Raw genomic sequence first — 23,469 nt, forward strand, 5'->3', positions numbered from 1 at the left:
CTTAATGGCAACTACCCACAAGATGCAACTAGTCGGTTATCGGAATACTAAGGGAATGCTACGTTGATTCTATGATAAGGAGTTAGAGGGGGGTTGATTCCACCTTAACTCAACTTAATCCACTAAGATTAAGGTTTTATCTAATCAATCAAGAACAATAATTTGAGAGTTTAATCTAAAACAAGAATTGAAATGAAATTAAACTTAATTAATCTAATGAAAACTAGATCTAGAATTAAGGTTTAATGGAGGCTAACTAATCTAATTTATTTTCTAACCTAACTATCTACCATTAACAAAGAATTAAGCTTTTGTTTTTATACATTCAGATCCAAAAATCGTGCATGGGCTTGGAGCCATGTTTTGGGCCAGAGAATCAGGCCCAAAACCCAATTCTTTCAGTCCAAAAAGGCCTCTTCAGCTGCAGTTGGCTTCCACAGACTTTTCGTCCACTTCTGCTCCTCTGATTGGGTCAAGGCTTGGACCATTGCGAAGCTCTTTCCGAGCCGGTCGTTTTGACATAAGGTAGGCCTCAATCCGAGGTCTGAGTCCAAAGATATGGCATTCGAAGTTTCACGACTTTTGCTCCTTTATCTCGCTAAAGTGGCACATTTCTGCACATAATGGACTTTGAAGCCTGAAATGCATAAAAACACGTAATCAGTATTAACTCTTACTTATTATTCACATAATTGGTCTAACACTATGATTATTAAGGGGTTAAAACTACAGTTTTGGGCTCTTATCAAACCACCCCCAAACAGCATTTTGCTTGTCCTCAAGCAAATATGAGAAATTAGAATAAGTGACCAAAAATGGAGTTCTAACTATTCTCGTTTCGCTGAGTGCGATTGCATTGACCATATCCAACAAGGCCTTAAACCACTAGGAATTCCCTAGTGGACGAGTTATAGCCTCGTGAGAGTTTTCCAGTGAAGGTACTCACAAACTTCATCTATACTACAACGACTAAGAAAATAAAACTATTGTTTCCTTATTCATGCTCAACTATCTATACATCTCTCTAGCAATTACATAAGAATAACCAGTCAAAACCCTAAGTTAATATATGCATAATAATCAATCATCTAAAATAAACATATATACAATGAGTAGTACTATCAAATGTTTAGCGGGTTTGTTTCGAGAACTTCGAATAGCGCCCTAAGTAGGTTCTCACAATAATAGTCAAGAATCAACACTGATTTTTCCACTCAAGTTTTCGCTACTCAAAGTGTACAGTGGGCACACTTTACCTTACAATCTCAATGACAACAAGGAAGCCGGGTCGATCAAACACATCGCCACTTACTATATCACACTAACCTATTCCTAATCGAGCTAGAGGTCTTATTAGGTGTCATGGGATTAGGAGATGGTTTAAAAAGGAAGGAAATGGATATTCTAGAGAACAAGTCTGAGATAATAGAGTCTTCATATTATGTAACTAGAGAAAACCTTGTTATTTACTTTTGCTTCTACACTTTGTTTCCATCCTTAGCCATATTTTTTTTTTTTTTTCTTTCCTTTGGCTTTTGACTCCCTTTTATTCTATTTTTTTGGAGTTTTTATTATTTTTTTTTTTTTTTTTTTTTCTTTTCTTTGGATGGAAACTTCTTTTCTTTTTCTGAAGCAACTGCTAATTTTTGTTTACACAGGTTTTTCTCTTCTTCTTTCTTCACTCATTCTATTCTCAGACTTATTCTAAATTGGGTAGGTTGATTTATTTCTTTTTTTTTATTTTGTTTTTTGTTTTTGTAACAGGGTAAAGGAATTGTGGTGTATGGAAGGCTAAAGAAAAGGCTCAGAGTGGCGACTAGCGGAAAATAATTCATAGGTTTGAATTTCTGGCTATATCGATCCAAAGAGCGGCCTAAATTCTCACTTAGGATATGGTTTAGTGATCAAGCAAGTGGACGTGTGATTTCTCTATCCGGATTTTACTTCTCCCTTGTGTCATTTCTCAAATGTTTCGCTCATATAAGGCTTTAGGCTATATTCTCACAGGATTTGTAGAATAAGTACTCTAGCCTAGATTTCAGAAACTTACTGCTAACAATCATAGATACTCATGTAATATATTTATAGATAGATGCAAAGATTATTACCTACGATTAACCTACGTTTCTAACAATTATTCTGATGCAACAGCTATGTGAGACTTCTAGATTGTTAAAAGCATGGAGAAATAAACAATACCAATATTCCTAAGTGTATAGCATAACTTATTTATTTATATTTTTAAATTTTTGAAAATTTTCACTAGAAAACAAATGCATATTATATATTTATATCCTAGCAGATGTCTTAATTACACGCGGTTTCTATGCCCCAAACAAAAAGCATGCTTTGTCCTCAAAGCATTTAAATAGAGAGGGTAGAAAAAAATACCATGAAAGCGCGTGAAATTGAGGAACATCTCAGTAAAAACAAGGTTAGAACGCACTAATATAGGAAATAAAAATTGACGAACTCTATAAGAGTTCCACCCATTATGGGGTTAATGTAATTAAATTGCTTGGGACATAAGCGGACACAAACGAAACTAAAACTTACCTCCACTCCGGGACATGCATATTATCTACCCAATAGCATCATGGGTCTTGTATTTCAGTGGGCATGGCAAGTCCAAGAACAATTGCTAGCAAGACCCATAAGCGGTTCCTAGCCTACGTGTGTGATCACCTCACAAACCAAGCACCATAAGTAGTGCTTGGGAACAAATCTTTGAAAGACTGTTCGGTATTATTATAGGAGATGTCATCTCAAAACTACGCCTGGAACAGCTGCAAAACAACCGGCACAACTCGCTGAAAACTGGAATTTTTCTGGTCCACGGAGTCAGGCGCTGGGCTGCAGCTAACTAGGCGCTGAAGTCGCCTCTTTGTATTTTGGAATTCCAGTGTTTTAGCTGGTCGTCGCTTAACTTAAGCGCTGGCGCTCTTAGGTCCAGTAGATGGTATGGTCGCTTCGGCTTTGCTTGGCGCTTCGAGCAAAATTCAGAACAAAAATATAGAGAGCGAAAGTGCGCTCCTCAGAGGCTTGAAAGCGCTTCGGAGTTGCTGAAAATTGAAAAATGAGACGAAACGTGGGAGTGAAAGGTGAGTGATGGAAATTAGGTGTAGTGTGGGTTGTGAGTGTAGAATGAATGAAGTTTATATAAAATCATCTTTGGAATAGATAACACCACCCCAAACAGTTTGGGAAGGTGGGATCAACATTAACTAATCACGCGACAATGAAAATAACGACATTATATTCATATTGTCATTCAAACAACATTTCACTACAAAAGTCAAAATTAACTACGAATTTAACAACGTAACATCCTATCTACTAAAAATAATAAAAGACAACATCAAAACAACAAACAAGTAGAAATCTAGCTACTCTTCAAGGGAGCGAGGTGGGGGTAAGAATAGGAATTTGAGTGATCAAGAATGGAAAACCAAACACCCCACCCCCAAACAAATTTTTGAAAAAACAGGTTTGTAAAATTTGTTTTAAAACGATGGGTCTTTTAAAGTCGATTTCGAGACTTGCTAGATTACTATTTTATATATCTTTACACTTTTTACTTTTTTATGAATTAGGTTTAATATAAAGGAAAACAATAAGCAGTAAAGACATAATTCACACCATAGAGAAACATGACTCAAAAACCGAGAAAACATGCAAGAGTGGAAAACTTGAATTATGTGAAACGTGGACTTAGGATCCGGTACTTACAGCCACACACTCCATAGGGAGGGCCCGGTTACCTGAATGGTGCACTCAATAATATATTGAAATGAAAGGAAGTGCACCAAGCACAGAAATTGAGTCGTTTATAGTCATATACTCGAGACTTTATCTAAACATATGTATGAATATGCAGTTTATCATATACCAACAACCGAAATAGTTGTGGATCGTTCCATAAATAAATATCACAGAAAACATATCCAAACACAATCAAGCACCAAGATTTCCTACGACGCAGCCTAGTGGAATGAAAGCGAAGTCGGATAGACCTATAACATAACCGAGTAGGCACCTTATGTTTCATCTTTGAATGAGAGGGTGTCCTAGTGAATAAGTGTGGAAAAGTGAATGGTTGTGGAAGATATGGTGGATTGGAATAAGTTTTAGAGGGAAAGCATGGAAAAAATGAGGATGTGGGTTTAGCACAAAACTCATTCATGGTGTAGTTAGGGATTGTCTCAAGTCTGAAAATGAAAGTGTCAAGTGGTTTATCCTTGGGAAGTATTTGTTTACTAGGTGGATTTAAAAATCATGAAGCACGGGAGAAACTAAAGGATCGAAAGTGCAAACTCGAGGTTCCTTTGAAAAGGTGGAGGGTGGGGAATATTGGTGATGGAAGGTGAATGATTCTCAGCTAGAGCTCTCAAGTCCATATCATCGAAATCTTGATATATGCAAGACATTCCTCAATAGGTGGGTCGAAAAGGATCACCGGGATAGAGATGGAAAAATTCATCTTCCGTCATAGTATCAAAGGATGTATGGTTGTTGGCAAGGGGGACTCGCTGAAGTGGTAAAGAAGTGGTGCAAAAGAGTTGCGCAGGAATTCTTCTTCGATTTAGATCTACTACCGGAGTCATTGTTAAAGTCGGAATTTCGAAGGAAAGGAATTTGTTAACTGTTTCTCCGGAAACATGTTTTGAAGTAATCTTGAGCTAAGCTCTCGATCATGCTAACCTCTCCATTTGTAGATGAATCGGGATATCGTGGTCCTAGTTTTGAAAACATTTACCTCAACGTAAAGATGGCCAAAGGACAAGGACATCGAACCATCGCGGGCAGTTTATGAGCCGCCGTTGGCGAGAGCTAAGAAGGGACGCCCTAAAAAATGATAGGTACAGAAGTCGTTAGTGACTTCGCGGTGTCTAGGACAACGGTCGGTGGGTAGTAAAAATTTTGGACTTTAACTAGCACGTTTTCAACCACACCCTTAGGATACTTAATAGACCGATCCACTAATTGCAATGTCATTTTAGTAGGTTGCATCTCCTCTAGACCTATTTGTTTATACAAATAAAACGGAGTAAGTTAACACTAGCCCCGTGTCTAATAAAGCGGTCGTCCGCGTGTGAGAATCTCCTAAGGTGCATCATCTGATGGGGCTACCGGTGGTCCTTGTACTTAACAATTCCATTATTTTCAGATAAGCGTTGGGAATTGTTCCTTTAAAAGGCGTCTTTTGGTATATTGGTCTTACGCCTAGTAGTACACAACTCCTTAAGAAACTTAGCATGGTGTGGTAGCTTTTAATAGCTTCGAGAAAAGGGAAGGTTTATAGTTAGATTTTGAAAACGTTCCTAATCTCCTCATAATTTGTATCCCTAGTTAACATGGCTAATTTTTGGGGAAACGGTGTTTTCTCTCTATAATTAGCATATTTATCAACAGGATGTTTAACCTTGGCTTTTTGTTTCTTAGGTTGTGGTTTAACTGGTACCTCTACAGTGGTAGGCTCTTCAGTTTCTATTTCGTATCTAGTTCGATATCCGTTGTAGGAGTCTTGGTGGGGTAACTATAGGCATAGTTACTTTGTTATCAACCACTCTTCGGAACGGAGAGTGGTGATGGCATTTAGTTCACCACGTTTGTAGTTTCCGCACTAGTATTACCGTTTACCTCAAAGGTCGCGGTTTGTCGTTCTAGGGTTGGGTATCGCTTGGCCCGAAACACGCCTTTTGGTTGGGCTTTCTCTTGGGCTAACTGTTGGTTTAAATTATTAACAGATTGTAGAATGTGTTGGTTAGATTGAGCCATGGTTTGGAAAAGTTGTTGGCTCACTTGTATGAAGGTGTCAAGACGATCCGGTTGTGTGGGTGTAATAGTCACGGGTGGTGTGAATCGAACTATGTCGCGTTGATTATTTATAGGCGGATTGTGATAGTTATTATTTACCGGAACGATACCTCTATTAGCATTATAATTATTATAACTATATTGACCTTGTGCTTGACCTTGTCGAGGTTGTGCTTGGTTGTTATAATTATTATAATTACCCTGACCCTGTCCTTGTCCTGGAGGAGCTTGGTTATAACTGTGTGTTGGCCTAACATATTGATTATTGTACCACGGAGGTGTGACTTGTTGGTTATTTCTCCAACCGGTTGGGATTTTTTTCTCCAAGGGCTTAGGTTCACTATTAATAGAACAAGAATGTTCATAGGCTATAGGACAGTGGGAGTCGGGATGCTCAGGACTCCAACAGAAACTACATGGATTTGAATTTACATTCATGACGGGGATAGGCTTTTGTTGTACAGAAATGGCCTCAACCTTTTTAGTTAGAGATTCGATTAAATTTTTAAGTTCTAGATCGGGTTTAACCTCAAACATCTTGGTAGCCTTAATCGCGTGGAAGAAGAACTAGCTGAGCGGGGAGTAATCGCCACTACCCCCCAGTTGTTATTTCGCTTTAGTTTGATCCTCTAAAAATTTGTAAGCCTCATTGGCTCCTTTACTTAGGAAACTACCCCCATTCATTATGTCAAGGACTTCTTTATGGTGGTGTAGAAGTCCTTTGAAAAAGGCACACTAACTAACGGTCTTTAGCTAAGTTATGGTGTGGACACTCTATAAGCGGCATCGGGTGAACGATTCCAAGCCTCGTAAAATGATTCATGAGGATTTTGTCGAAAAAAATGAATCTTGGAAAGCATCTCATCCGCCTTTAGGGTGGGTAAAAATGTTCCATAAACATTTGAACAAGTTTGGCCCACGAGTCCACGTAATTAGGCTTTGGGCGCTTAACCAAGACGTCGCTTTATCGCCTAAGGTGAAGGGAAATACCCTAAGTTTAATCGTCCGCACCAACGGTAGGATGATGGAATGTTGTAAGGACTTGTTCAATCCTACGATGTGTTGGTAAGGTTTTTCATGGTCTAGACCATGGAAAACGGGTAACAGATTAAATATGTTTGGGGATTCGAAAATCCCCGTTAGGTCCGCTAACGATGCAAGATTTAGGGCTATCGCCAAAGCTTTATAAAAGTCGAGAGAGGAGTCTCTCTTTCTTCAGCCATAATATCGGTGTAGTGTGTGAAATTCTAGATAGGCGTGTTGTATTTATTTCTACGAAAAACAAGCCCGCTTTTACTAGAATTAAAACTCCTCCTCGATGAAGGGAGTGGAGTGGAAGAAAGAGTACGAATGCCTCCTTGCTACGCTGGCGTTTGAATAGCGCCTTGTTTACGCGTGTTCAGTGTAAATAAGAGATTAGAACACCGAAAAACTTGACAACTCGAAGTTCGAATCAAACCCGGGAAACCGGAAATTTCAGCTTTGCGCTGGCGCTATTTAGCTCTAGCAAGGCTGGCGGCGCCTTCGATGTAAATTCCGAAGTTCAAGATGGTTAGCGGGTCCTTGTCGCTGGCGCTGCGTGGTAGAAGAAAATTACAGTAACTTAGCTGGTCGCGCTCTTTTGGCGCGGCTTCGGTGTATTGATGAAATTCCAAGAACATAGCTGGCGGGTCGCTCTCCTTGAAGGCTGTATTTCGGTATTTTCTCGCAGAATTTTTCCAAAACTGAAACGGCAACCACAGTATGAATCAAACAAGGGTGGGTGGGTTTAATGGGACTTAAAAATAACTACTTCTACAAAGAAAACAATGCTAAAGTGCAACTAAGATGGCAGATGTCTAATCCCCGGCTTTCGGAACCCAGTCTTAATCCACTATACCGTCTAAAATTTCTACAACGACATTTGGGGGTTACTCTTATCACGCTATTCAAACAACTGGTCTTAGACGATTTGAACGATGAATTCTACCGTTTGATAACCACCACTTGGGCGAATCACGAAGCGTAATATGATGCCTTTAAATCCAATCTTGATAGTAGAAATTTTCGATGTTTGGGGTATTGATTTCATGGGCCCTTTCCCTGTTTCCCACGGTTATATTTATATTCTAGTTGCCGTGGACTACGTGTCTAAATGGATAGAGGCCCTAGCTTGCCGTAGCAATGACCATAAGACCGTAGTATTTTTTATTAAAGAATACATTTTCTGTAGGTTTGGCATTCCTAAAGCCATCATTAGTGATGGGGAACACATTTTGCAACAGAGTTGTTGCATCCCTAGTGAAAAAGTACGGAGTTACACACACAAAATAGCAACTCCTTATCATCCACAAACTAGCGGACAAGTAGAAGTTTCTAATAGGGAAATCAAAAAGATTTTAGAAACAACAAGTAAACCCCGATAGGAAAGACTGGTCAAGCGCCTATCGGATGCCTTATGGGCATATAGAACTGCTTTCAAAACTCCTATAGGTATGTCTCCCTTTAGACTTGTATTTGGGAAACCATGTCATTTTGCGGATTGAATTAGAGCACCGTGCTCGTGGGCTATAAAAGCCTTAATTTCAATATTGATGGTAGGCGCCAAACGCAGTTACAATTAAATGAGCTTGAAGAAACCGCAATGATTCTTACGATCTCGCTGAAGGATTATAAAGCCAATATGAAACGCGGTTCATGATAAGCATATCTTGGCGCCAAAGAGTTTGTGGTCGGACAAAAGGTTTTGCTTTACAACTCCCGCCTACATATTTTCCTGTGGAAACTAAAACCCGTTGGTCCGGTCCTTTTCGTTATCAAAGTCACCTTTACGGGCAATTACCTTGGTAAATCCCAATGACAAAAGTACCTTTCAAGTTAATGGTCAACGGTTAAAACATTTTCACTTAACTTTGTCCCCCCGATGTGGAGGAAGTCCTTTTTACAGAACCTCGTCTATGAGGATCGACCTTGTCATTTGGTGTACTTACTTTCATTTCCATATACCGATAAGTACACCATTCAGGTAACGGGCCCTCCTTATGGAGTGTGTGGTGTAAGTACCGGATCCTAAGTCCACAGTTCACATAATTCACGTTTTCCACTTTTCGCGATGTTTTTCTCGATTTTTGAGTCATGTTCCTCTATGGAGTGAATTATGTATTTATTGTTTTTCGTGTTTCTTATAGTAAACAAATAAAAATAAATTAAAATTCATAAAAATCATAGACATAGCAATCCAACAAGTCTTGGGAATCGACTTTAAACGACGACGACGTTGTAAACAAATTTTGTGGTTAAAAATTTGTTGGGGGGGTGGAAATCAGTCTTTCCATCCGGATTGCTCGAACTTTCTAGTCAGTGTTGTTTAGGTCCATTAGTATAGTTCATTTGGGTTGACGTTACCAAATTTAGTGTTCATTCGTTTCAAGATAACTTACGCCATGCACGCACTACGAGGCATTTTCCACTATCTTATTCGTCACCCCGGTTGGAATCGAAAGTGTTTTATGGATCATTGGATTGGAAATTCTCTCCTGATCATTTCCATATCTCATTCGCAAGAATCGGACCGATAACAAAGCGGAAATCTAGTTTGAAATTGCGCTAAAAAATCGACAAAAGTCGAAAAAAATACGAATTGGGCTTGGGCCGACTCATACACCGATTGCGCTTCAATCAGAGCGACGACCGCTCAAACTCTGTAAGTCCAAAATCCAAAGAGCGACTGATCAAGGCTCTATAATGAAGCCGCGCCCCTTTCCAAAACCAAATCGCGATCTTCTTCTTCTCCGGCCGCTTTGACACAAAGTATAAATCCAAACCCTAGCAACCCAAATAAAAAAAAAAAAAAAAAAATAAATAAAAATAGAATACATTCAAATAGAAAGACCACCCAACCCCCATTGTCAAACACCAACACAATCTCCAACCGTTTCCACCAACAAACCACCAACCAATTCGAAGTTTTGAACCTCGCCGCCCGAACCTACCATAACCACCTTTGTTGGTTTGGTTAGTTTTCATCAAACTTCGATCCACCACCATCTACAAACCCCAAATCAGTAAAAAACTTCAATGGCGCAACGACGTAGAATTCTGCCGGAAAACGCGTTTGCTTCCGACAGTTTCGCGCCATTTTATGACGCGGAGATGTTTAAGCGAAATTGGAACGGACTGTGGTATTCGACAGAGGATTCCTACCACTATGATTTGGTGGAACAGTTTTATAAGAAACGAGAAGTGGAGGGAAATAGGATTTTCATTAGGATAGCAGGAACGCGGAGGGAAGTTACGGTGACGTTGTTGGTCGAGCTATTAGGAATCACCCCCAGAACCAACCTAGATATCGACCAAACAGGAAGCCCAAGATATCGCAGTTCTGTTTTGATGAAAGATACGGTCATAGAGGGTGAATACAATACGATATCTCATTGCGTTCGCCAGACGACCCTGAGAACCAATCAACTGGCTGTCGCTCAGTGGATTGGTAAGAACGTCCTCGGGAAAGACAAAGTCAGCGACATCGGACTTCGAATCCGTGACGTTCTCGAATTTGCAAACGAAGGAGTATGATTTCTGCATCCTTGATTTAATTTTGAATGTGATTAGAGGAGTGGGAAAGAGCCTGGCGCCTCTTCCCGTATTGATCACTAAGATTATGCTCTCATTTAGAGCCGTCGCTAGATCTGTTCCTATTAAGATCAAATTGCCCTCTAATGCGAGTATTTATAAGGAATGCATTCAAAAGACTTGGCCGTTGTCTGCAGAGACGGAAGTTGAGTCGGATGATGAAAAGGAAGATATGACATGGTTGGTTGAGGATAATTTTGATAGTCATACTTCTAATTTAGAAATAATGATAATGCCGCAGACCGGTTTTGCGACGCGCGGTTATCGTATCTGTGAAGATATTAGACATAGACAGATTGTACTTCGAAATAAGCAAACGGACCTTCAGACGACAGTTGAAATGCTCGTAAAGGGTCAGGATGATATCTTGTCTAACATGGAGGTTATCCACAATAACCACCAAGCCCAGTATGCCGTACTCAAGACTGAGATGGAAGCACAGCGCTTGTTCAGATAGAGATGCTAACGACGCATGCCACTCGTGGATGAGTCCGTCTCACCGAAGTCCGAGAGGCATGGCGTCGTCGCCAAGCAGCCGGATGGCTCAAGCCATTCGACACCACAGAGATCTCCATCTCGTGGACCATCTTCTTCACACGCCTAGGTGTGCACCATCGATCAGGTCCTTTAATTACATTGTTTTTATTGTTTTGTTAGTGGAATTTTATTTCAAAGTAGTTAGATTTGAGTATTACGTTGTTTGTTTTAGATTGCTTGGATTTCATATTATTTTAATATAATTTATTTTGATTATCTTTCGTGATAGTTGTCTTGGAGTAAAAGTTGAAAATTAGTCCGACACCGCATATCTATGATTTTTGTAGCGGTAGCATGATATATGTAGGAGAGTTTAGAAGTTACTATTCTAAACCAAGTTTAAAAGATACCGTGGTTGTTAGGAAATCAAAGACATGGTTAGTTCCGTTTTGGGTTTGGCGTTTCCTATTTCCGAAATTGCCTTAAAACAATTTGGCAACTTGCCGATTCGCTTTGGAAACCCGTAACCTATTTAAACTTCCATCATACTACACTCACAACCCACACTACACCCCACAATCATCTTTCACTTTTCTCCAGCCCTTTTTCTAGTTTTTCTTTTTTTTTTCTTAGAAACTCACTTTCGCGACTCCACGAAGGCGCTTCACCGCTTCAAGCAGAGCGCTGACTTCGCCCTACTTTTATCAGAATCGAAAATTCACTAGAAAGCCGCCACGCTTCAAGTAGAGCGACCAAGGCCAAACACCGGAAATCGAAAATTTCATCGGCGCCTAGCGCTTAATCGAGAGCCGACCAGCGCTCAAACTCAGAAGTCCAAAACCAAAGAGCTGGCCAAAGCTTTATATAATGAGCGCTCGCCTCTTTAGTAAACACAGGAATTTTAGATTTTCCGAGGTTCTTCCAGGTTTTCGCAGCTATTCTACAAAGTAGTGTTGAGATGACACCACCTATAGTCATTCCTGAACAGTCTTTTGAAGACTTGATGGGAACCTATACCTATGGAGCATCGTTCCGCGAGCGGATCTTGCAGTTAGGATGGCGGCATCTTCTGGTGAGTGATGCCGATTCTTTTTCACCTAAGCTAACTGAATTCTTCTATAATAATATTACTTTTTTTTGTACCCAAGAAGGAGAACAAAAATTTTCCCTTACTATTGATGGTACGACTATGGAATTCAATAAGCACTTGATAGCTTTGGTTTCGGATTGCCATTACCGACCCTATGCACACATGGGGGATATATGACGATAACTCATACCTATATGAATATGCCTATTTCCATGAGTATTATGGGGAGGGTATTTCAGATCATGGACCAAGACCAATATAACATCGCCTCGAAAGTAGCCTATCACCGAATGTAGGCACAACCATGTTGTTCATCATGATGAACATTCTAGGGAACGGCGGTTTCGCCATAATAATACCGCTGGTGACGTTTTCCTTGCTTTAGCCGAGGGACGCAGAGGTATGACATTCCCCGAAGTTTTAGTTGCTACTCAGGCGAGCCCATACCTCGAGGCATAAGTACCTTCTTATGCCTGTCTTGGTTTGTCGCCTTTACGGCGCTTGCCTACCCAGATTCTCGCATTACCGCGATTACCGATTGGAAAAGGGTCGAAATCATGAGACCTACCAATCGTGGTGGTAAGATCATTCCGAGCCATGACTTGGCGGGATGGCAGGTGCAACCACATTTGGTTGCTCCTTACACCCCATCAGACCAAATAACACTAGAGAGGTTAGCATTAGTTGATGATACACGACGTAAGGCGTGGCAAGTTGTTATGGCATGGCAGGATGCGAAAGAACCTCATATAGAAGAGGAGGATGACGAGTAAATGCTGGGGTGCAGGTAAGTTTTAGTTAAGTTAGTGTCTGCTTATGTCCCAAGCAATTTAATTCGTTAACCCCATAATGGGTGGAACTCTTATAGTGTAAGGCGTCGGTTTTATTTCCTATATTAGTACGTTCTAACATTGTTTTGCAGATGTTTCTGAATTTCCCGCGTTTCAATGGTATTTTTCCTACCCTCTTTATTTAAACGCTTTGAGGACAAAGCATGCTTTTTGTTTTGGGGGCATAGAAACACGGTAATTAAGACATCCTGTTAGGATATAGATATGTATAATATGCACTTGTTTTCTAGTTAAAATTTCAAAAATTCAAAAATATAAATAAAAAGTATGCTATACACTTAGGAATATTGGTATTGTTTTCTTTCTCCATGCTTTTAACAATCTAGAAGTCTCAATGAGTCATTTGCGATCGTAATAATTGTTAGAAACTTAGGTTAATATGTAGGTAATAATCTTTGCATCTATCTATAAATTTATTACATGAGTATCTATGATTGTTAGCAAGAAGTTTCTGAAATCTAGGCTAGAGTACTTATTCTACAAATCCCTGGAGAATATAGCCTAAAGCCTTATATGAAATTAAACATTTGAGAAATGACACAAGGGAGAAGTAAAAATCGGATAGAGAAATCACACGCCCACTTGCTTGATCACTAAACCATATCCTAAGCGAGAATTTAGGCGCTCTTTGGATCGATATAGCCAGAAATTCAAACCTATGAATTACTTTCCGCTTAGTCGCCACTCGAGCCCCTTCTTTAGCCTTCCATAAACCACAATTCCTTTACCCCCGTTACAAAACAAAACAAAATAAAAAATCAACCTACCCAATTTAGAATAAGTCCGAGAATAGAATGAGGAAGAAAAGAAGAAGAGAAAACCCGTGTAAACAAAAATTAGTTAGTTGCTTCAGAAAAATAAAGAAAAGAAGTTTCCATCCAAAGAGAAAAAAAAAAAAAAAAAAAAAAAAAAAAAAAAAAAAATAGAAATAAATAAAACTCCAAAAAAAATAGAATAAAAGGGAGTCAAAGGCCAAAGAAAAAAAAAAAAATATGGCTAAGGATGGAAACAAAGTGTAGAAGCAAAAAGTAAATAACAAGGTTTTCTCTAGTTACATAATATGAAGACTCTATTATCTCAGACTTGTTCTCTAGAATATCCATTTCCTTCCTTCTTAAACCATCTCCTAATCCCATGCGAACACCTAATAAAGACCTCTAGCTCAATTAGGAATAGGTTAGTGTGATAGTAAGTGGCAGATGTGTTTGATCGACCCGGCTTCCTTTGTTGTCATTGAGATTGTAAGGTAAAGTGTGCCCACCGCACAATCGGAGTAGCTTAAACTTGAGTGGAAAAATCAGAGTGGTTTTTTGTCTTGACATTTATGTGAGGACCTACTTAAGGACGCTTATTCCGAAGTTTTCGTAAACAAACCCGCTAAACATTTCATAGTATTACTCATTGTTATATGTTTATTGTAGATGATTGATTATTATGCATATATTAACTTAGGGTTTTATTGTTATTCTTATGTAATTGCTATAGAGATGTATAGATAGTTGAGCATGAAGGGGAAAACAATAGTTTTATTTCTTAGTCGCCAGTAGTATAGATGAAGTTTGTGAGTACCTTCATCGAAAAAAACTCTCACGAGGTTATAACTCGGCCCACTAGGGAATTCCTAGTGGTTTAAGGCCTTGTTGCATATGGTCAATGCAATCGCGACTCAAATAAACGAGATTAGATAGAACTCCATTTTGGTCACTTATTCTAATTTCTCATATTTGCTTGAGGACAAGCAAAATGCTGTTTGGGGGTGGTTTGATAAGAGCCCAAAACTGTAGTTTTAACCCCTTAATAATCATATTGTTAGACCAATTATGTGAATAATAAGTAAGAGTTAATACTGATTACGTGTTTTATGCATTTCAGGCTTCAAAGTCCATTATGCTTGTGAGAAATGTGCCACTTTAGCGAGATAAAGGAGCAAAAGTCAGCAGAACTTCCGAATGCCATATCTTTGGACTCAGACTCGGATTGAGGCCTACCTTATGTCAAAACGACCGGCTCGGAAAGAGCTTTGCAATGGTCCAAGCCTTGACCCAATCAGAGGAGCAGAAGTGGACGAAAAGTCTGTGGAAGCTAACTGCAGCTGAAGAGGCCTTTTTGGATCGAAGAATTGGTTTTTGGGCCCGATTCTCTCGCCCAACCCATGGCTCCAAGCCCATGCACGAATTTTGGATCTGGATGTATAAAACAAAAGCTTAGATCTTTGTTAATGGTAGCTAGTTAGACCTAAATTAAGATATAGAATTCTAGATCTAGTTTTATTAATTAAATTAAGTTTTAGTTCCATTTAAATTTTGTTTTAGATTAAATCCTTGAATCATTGTTCTTGATAGATTAGATAAATAAAGTAGTATTTTTATCAAGTTCGAATTTGTCATTTCCATTTTAGATCTAAATTCAATTCTTGTCATTGTTTTATTCCAGCCATTAAATTAGATTCATTATTGCTAAATTAAGTAATTCTCAATTTCTCACATTATGTTTAGTTTAGATTCAATGGTAAATGTTAGATTGATGACTCAAGGCTAAACCTCCATTAGAGGGGTTGATGAAGCCTTGATGAAACCTTAGTTGTTTAGTATAGAAACGCGTTGTAGCATCTATTCCACTCTAGAAGGTCGTTTAGCCATGAGAATGGGTGGGCGACCTCACATGCTAGTTAGTACTTGGTAGAAATGCCATGAACACTAGGGATTAGACTCGAATTCTTGCCCGGAAAACGTAAGAATCGAGATACCACAACTGTACTAGGTCATTAAGTTGGATTCGAGGTGGATTCAATTCCCCCTAATTCCTTTTATCTAGAGTCAAACAATAGTATTTCCATAGCATTTGTAGTTAATTTCTAGTAATCATCTTAATTAAGTATCGTAGTATAATATTTCAGTAAAAGCTCTCATTGACTTAAGAGTGACTAGTTAGACTTAGAAAACAATCCATGCTAGGAACTAGGAGTGGAACGAACTTCGTCAGACTCCATTTAGTGCAATTCGCATTGAGAGTAGAAGCTTTGATAATAGACTCGTGATCTAAAAGTAGAAGTTTAGTTTACTTACGTTTTGAATTCATCGTTTATCACGAGGTAAAGCTAGTCATTTTTCAATTATCAAATGGCGGCCTTGGATTATAATGAACTAATATCACGCTATAATCAGTAGAATTAAGTTTACTACTAGGCGTAAGACGAACATACCCAAAGACGCCTTTTTAACTGAACAGTTCCCAACTTTATCCGAAAATAATGGAATTGTTAAGTACAAGGAATTAGGTCGCCCTATTGTAAAATGCACCTTAGGAGATTCCCACACGACGACCGCTTTATTAGACTGGGGCGAAAGTGTTAACTTACTCCCGTTATTACTTATATAAACAAATAGGTCTACAGAAATGCAACCTACAAAAATAACGTTGCAATTAGCGGACAGTCAATTAAGTATCCTAAAGGTGTAGTAGAAAACGTGTTTGTTAAGGTTCGGGATTTCTACTATCCCCGCTGATTTTGTTATCCTCGATACGAGGAAGTCGCTAATGACTGTGCATCGATCATCTTAGGGGCGCCCTTCTTGGCAACTGCCAATGCGCTTATAAATTGTCGCGATGGAAAGATGTCCTTATCTTTTGGCCATCTTTCTGTCGAGGTAAATGTTTTTAAAATGATGAAACAGTTACCAGATTCGTCGGTAGATGGGGAGGTTAGCATGATTGAGAGTTTAGCTCAAGATTATTTTAACAACACGTTTCCTGAAAACAATATGTACAAATTCCTTTCTTTTGGAACTTCTGATTTTGTAAATGACTCCTACTTAGAGGAAGTCAACACCATCCTGGAATCCACACCAATTGTAGACCCGTCGGTTGCTCCATACACTGATTATGAAGATTTGCTACCTGAGCAGGTATTCATTATGCAAAATGAGGACCCGGACGAAATATCTATTGATTTTCCACCCACCCCGGTGCTTAAAACCTCCCCGAATTAAAATATATACAACTTGATCCGGATGGTAGTCATCCGGTAATTATATCTTCTTTGTTATCTAAAGACGAAGAGACATCTTTAATAAGGGTGATTAGGGAACATCGGTCTGCGATTGGTTGGTCCTTAGTCGACATTAAGGGCATCGACCCTAATGTCCGCACTCATCATCGATCCATTTGAGGATAACGCCAAGACTTTCGCTGAACCTCGGCCACGCTTAAACCCCGCCATGAAAGAGGTGGTTAGGGAAGAAGTCTTGCGATTACTCGACGCGGGAATTATATACCCAATCTCCGATAGCGAATGGGTAAGTCCCATTCATGTAGTTCCTAAGAAATCAGGAGTTACCATGGTGCGAACGGGAAGGGTGACTATGTTGTCACCAAGGTCCTATGAAATGGAGAATCAGATTGATTATGACGCGTTTAAATGCTATGACACGAAAAGGATCACTTTCCTTACCATTTATAGATCGGATGCTTGAACGCCGGGTCGGGTCATGCTTTTATTGTTTTTCGGATGGCTACTCGGCTATTTTCAGATTATTATTGATATTGATGACCAAGAAAAGATAACCTTCACATGTCCCTTGGAACATATGCCTATAAACGAATGCCTTTTGGCCTTTGTAATGCTCCCCGGTACCTTCCAAATGTATGCTTCATATATTTAGTGACATGGTAGAGCGCTTTTATGGAAGTTTTCATGGATGATTTTTCTATCTATGGAGACTCCTTCACTTGCATCGTTTGTCTAACCTCGTCTAAGGTTTTGACACGGTGTGAAGAAAAGAGCCTCGCTTTTAAATTGGGAAAAGTGTCATTTCATGGTCAAAAGGGCATAGTATTAGGTCATATTGTATCTAGTGATGGCATCGAAGTAGATAAAGCCAAACTAGATAAGATAGCTTAACCCTACCTAAACCACCGATTTGTCCAGGTGAGATTAGAGCCTTTCTAGGCCACTTGAGGTTTTATAGCGGTTCATTAAAGATTTTTCAAAATAGCTAGGCCTTTAACTAACCTCGCCTTTTGAAGGATGCAATCTTTGATTTTAATTTTAATCGTAAACAGGCTTTTGACACCTTAAAAGCAGCCCTAACCATCGCACCTATTATACAACCTCCGATTGGTCAAAACCTTTCGAACTCATGTGTGATGCTAGTGACTATGCAGGTTGGTGCGCCTTTGGGACGTAAACTAGATAATAAGTCCAATCGTTATTTATTATGCTAGTAAAACTTTAAACGATGCTCAACGGAATTATACAACTACTGAAAAGAATTCTTAGTCTGTCATTTATGCTTTAGATAAATTTCGTCCTTATTTGGTTGGTTCTAAAACTTTAGTTTACACGGACCATGCACCTTCTTAGGTACCTTCTTGCAAAGAAGGATGCTAAGCGTAGATTAATCCGATGGATTCTTCTCCCGCAAGAGTTCACATTAGAAATAAAGGACAAAAGAGGGGTCGAAAACGAAGTTGCCACACCACTTATCTAGACTTACAAATGACGATAGTAGTGATTCCGAGTCCATACCGACTCTTTTCCCGATGAGCATCATCAGTATGCTATTTTTCATCACCATGGTATCACGGACATCATAAATTATTTAGCGGCTGATGTTATGCCTCATAATTGGTCAAGAAATGAACGTAAGAAGTTCTTGGCCGAGTCAAGTTATACTATTGGGATGAGCCCTACCTTTTAAGTATTGTGCGGATCGATTATTCGCCGTTGCATTCCCCAATGGGAATATAATGAAGTTCTATCCTTACGCCATGACAAAGAGTGTGGTGGCCACTTTAATGGAATGAAAACAGCCGCTAAAGTTCTTCAATGTGGATTTTATTGGCCTACCCTTTTTAAGGATGCCCAAGTGCATTGCAAGACGGTATTCGTTGCCAACAACTTGGGGCTTAATCACGGCGTAATATGATGCCTTTAAATCCAATCTTGATAGTAGAAATTTTCGATGTTTGGGGTATTGATTTCATGGGCCCTTTCCCGCTTCCCACGGTTATATTTATATTCTAGTTGCCGTGGACTACGGGTCTAAATGGATAGAGGCCCTAGCTTGCCGTAGAGCAATGACCATAAGACCGTAGTATTTTTATTAAAGAATACATTTTCTATAGGTTTGGCATTCCTAAAGCCATCATTAGTGATGGGGAACACATTTTTGTAACAGAGTTGTTGCATCCCTAGTGAAAAGCACGGAGTTACACACAAAATAGCAACTCCTTATCATCCACAAACTAGCGGACAAGTAGAAGTTTCTAATAGGGAAATCAAAAAGATTTTAGAAACAACAAGAAACCCCGATAGGAAAGACCGGTCGGTAAGCGCCTATCGGATGCCTTATGGGCATATAGAACCGCTTTCAAAACTCCTATAGGTATGTCTCCCTTTAGACTTGTATTTGGGAAACCATGTCATTTGCCCGTTGAATTAGAGCACCGCGGCTCGTGGGCTATAAAAAGCCTTAATTTCAATATTGATGAGGCGGGTGTCAAACGCCAAGTTACAATTAAATGAGCTTGAAGAAATCCGCTGGCGATTCTTACGATCTCGCCGAAGGATTATAAAGCCAATATGAAACGGTTCATGATAAGCATATCTTGGCGCAAAGAGTTTGTGGTCGGACAAAAGGTTTTGCTTTTACAACTCCCCGCCTACATATTTTCCCTGTGGAAACTAAAACCCGTTGGTCCGGTCCTTTTCTCGTTATCAAGTCACCCCTTACGGGCAATTACCTTGGTAAATCCCAATGACAACAAAGCACCTTTCAAGTTAATGGTCAACGGTTAAAACATTTTCACTAACTTTTGTCCCCTCGATGTGGAGGAAGTCCTTTTACAGACCCCGCCTATGAGGATCGACCTTGTCATTTGGTGTACTTACTTTCATTTCCATATACCGATAAGTACACCATTCAGGTAACCGGCCCTCCTTATGGAGTGTGTGGTCAGAAGTACCGGATCCTAAGTCCACGGTTCACATAATTCACGTTTTCCACTTTTCGATGTTTTTCTCGATTTTTGAGTCATGTTTCTCTATGGAGTGAATTATGTATTTATTGTTTTTCGTGTTTCTTATAGTAAACAAATAAAAATAAATTAAAATTCATAAAAATCATAGACATAGCAATCCAACAAGTCTTGGGAATCGACTTTAAAACGACCCGACGTTGTAAACAAATTTTGTGGTTAAAAATTTGTTTGGGGTGGGAAATCAGTCTTTCCATCCGGATTGCTCGAACTTTCTAGTTGTGTTGTTTAGGTCCATTAGTATAGTTCATTTGGGTTGACGTTACCAAATTTAGTGTTCATTCGTTCGCGATAACTTACGCCATGCACGCACTACGAGGCGTTTTCCACTATCTTATTCGTCACCCCGGGTTGGAATCGAGTGTTTTATGGATCATTGGATTGGAAATTCTCTCCTGATCATTTCCATATCTCATTCGCAAGAATCGGACCGATAACGGCCGGAAATCTAGTTTGAAATTATGCTAAAAATCGACAAAAAGTCGAAAAATACGAATTGGCTTGGGGTTTTACATTTCGCCACTCAGGCAATCAGTCGCGACCGGCTCGCCAAACTCCAGAAGTCCAAAATCAAAAGAGCGACTCTTCATATCTTTCCAAAACCAAATCGCGATCTTCTTGACGCTTGACACAAAGTATAAATCCAAACCCTAGCAACCTAAAAATAAAAAAAAAAAAAAATAAAATAAATAAAAATAGAATACATTCAAATAGAAAGACCACCCAACCCCCATTGTCAAACACCAATCTTCCACATCTCCAACCGTTTCCACCAACAAACCACCAACCAATTCGAAGTTTTCAACCCGCCGCCGAACCTACCATAAACCACCACTGTTGGTTTGGTTAGTTTTCATCAAACCGCGATCCACCACCATCTACAAAACCCAAATCAGTAAAAACTTCAATGGCGCTAACGACGAGAATTTCTGCCGAAAAAACGTTTTTCCCGATAGTTTCGCCGCCATTTTATGACGCGGAGATGTTTAAGAGAAATTGGAACGGATCGTGGTATTCGACGAGGATTCCTACCACTATGATTTGGTGGAACAGTTTTATAAGAAACGAGAAGTGGAGGGAAATAGGATTTTCATTAGGATAGCAGAAGAACGCGGAGGGAAGTTACGAGGCGGTTGTTGGTCGAGCTATTAGGAATCACCCCCAGAACCAACCTAGATCACGACCAAACAGAAGCCCAAGATACTGCAGTTCTGTTTTGATGAAAGATACGGTCATAGAGGGTGAATACAATACGATATCTCATTCGTTCGCCAGACTATTTTCGAGAACCAATCAACCGGCTGTCGCCGGTGGATTGGTAAGAACGCCCTCGAAAGACAAAGACAACATCGACTTCGGACTCCGTGACGACGTTCTCTCCGAATTTGCAAACGAAGGAGTATGATTTCTGCATCCTTGATTTAATTTTGAATGTGATTAGAGGAGGGAAAGAGCCGGGCCCTCTTCCGTGATTGATCACTAAGATTATGCTCTCATTTAGAGCCGCCGCTAGATCCTGTTCCTATTAAGATCAAATTGCCCTCTAATGCAAGTATTTATAAGGAATGCATCCAAAAGACTTGGCCGTTGTGTCCGCAGAGAAGGAAGTTGAGTCGGATGATGAAAAGGAAGATATGACATGGTTGGTTGAGGATAATTTTGATAGTCATACTTCTAATTTAGAACGAATGATAATGCCGCAAACCGGTTTTGCGATGCGGTTATCGTGATCCGTGAAGATATTAGACATAGACAGATTGTACTTCAAATAAGCAAACGGACCTTCGGACGACGGTTGAAATGCTCAGAAAGCGGTCGTGGATGATATCTTGTCTAACATGGAGGTTATCCACAATAACCACCAAGCCAAAGATGCCGCACTCAAGACCGAGATGGAAGCACAACGCTTTGTTCAGATAGAGATGCTACGACGATGCCACTCGTGGATGAGTCCGTCTCACCGAGTCCGAGAGGCATGAGCGCCGTCGCCAAGAGCCGATGGCTCAAGCCATTTGTCACCACAGAGCCTCCATCTCGTGGACCATCTTCTTCACACGCCTAGGTGTTCACCATCAATCAGGTCCTTTTATTTCATTGTTTTATTGTTTTGTAGTGGAATTTTATTTCAAGAGTTAGATTTGAATATTAAGTTGTTTGTTTTAGATTGTTTGGATTCCATATTATTTTAATATAATTTATTTTGATCATCTTCAAAGGTTGTCTTGGAGTAAAAGTTGAAATTAGTCGATACCGCATATCTATGAATTTTTTGTAGTGGTAGCATGATATGTAGGAGAGTTTAGAAGTTACTATTCTAAACCAAGTGTAAAAGATACCGTGGTTGTTAGGAAATCAAAGCTATGGATAGTTTCCGCTTTGGTTTGGCAGTTTCCTATTTCGAAATGGCCTTAAAACAATTTGGCAACTTGCCGATTCGCTTTGGAAACCCGTAACCTATTTAAACTTCCATCATACTACACTCACAACCCACACTACACCCCACAATCATCTTTCACTTTTCACTCCAGCCCTTTTTTTTGTTTTTCTTGTTTTTTTTTTAGAAACTCACTTTCGCAGACTTCACGAAGCCGCTCAAGGCCAAGCCGACGCCGACTCTACTTCTTTATCAGAATCAAAAATTTACTACCACTTCAAGTAGAGCCAGCGACCAGCCAAACACCGAAATCAAAAAATTTCACTAGCGCCCACCGCCTAATCAGAGCGACCGGGCCAAACTCTAAGAAGTCCAAAACCAAAGAGCGCCGACTGCAAGGCATATACGAATGCCGCCCTTTCATTTGTAATCACAGTGAATTTTCGATTTTTCTCGAGTTTTCTTCCGTGCTTTCAGAGCTATTCTACAAGTAGTGTTGAGATGACACCACCTATAGTGATTCCCGAGCAGTCTTTTCAAGACTTGATGGGAACTTATACCTATGGAGCATCGTTCTCCGCGAAATGGATCTTGCAATTAGGATGGATGGCTTACATCTTCGCGAGTGATGACGATTCTTTTCACCTAAGCTAACGGAATTCTTCTATAATAATATTATTTTTTTTTGTACCCAAGAAGGAGAACAAAAGTTTTCCCTTACTATTGATGGTACGCCTATGGAATTCAATAAGCACTTGATAGCTTTGGTTTCGGATTGCCATTACCCCGACCCTATGCACACGCGGGGATATATGACGTATAACTCATACCTATATGAATATGCCTATTTCCATGAGTATTATGGGGAGGGTATTTCAGATCATGGACCAAGACCAATATAACATCGCCCGAAAGTAGCCTATCACCAATGTAGGCACAAACCATGTTGTTCATCATGATGAACATTCTAGGGGAACGGCAGCTTTACGGGCCAATAATACCGGGTGACATTTTCCCCTTGCTTTAGCCGAGGGACGCCGGGGTATGACATTCCCCGAAGTTTTAGTTGCTACGTTGAAGCCGAGGCCATACCTTGAGGCATAAGTACCTTCTTATGCCTGCCTTGGTTTGCCGCCTTTACGCCGCTTGCCTACCCGGTGATTCCCGTCATTACGCATTACCGCATTGGAAAGTGGTCGAAATCATGAGAC

Source organism: Coptis chinensis, chromosome 7, assembly GCF_015680905.1.
Source record: "Coptis chinensis isolate HL-2020 chromosome 7, ASM1568090v1, whole genome shotgun sequence".
In the NCBI taxonomy this organism is placed as follows: domain Eukaryota; kingdom Viridiplantae; phylum Streptophyta; class Magnoliopsida; order Ranunculales; family Ranunculaceae; genus Coptis; species Coptis chinensis.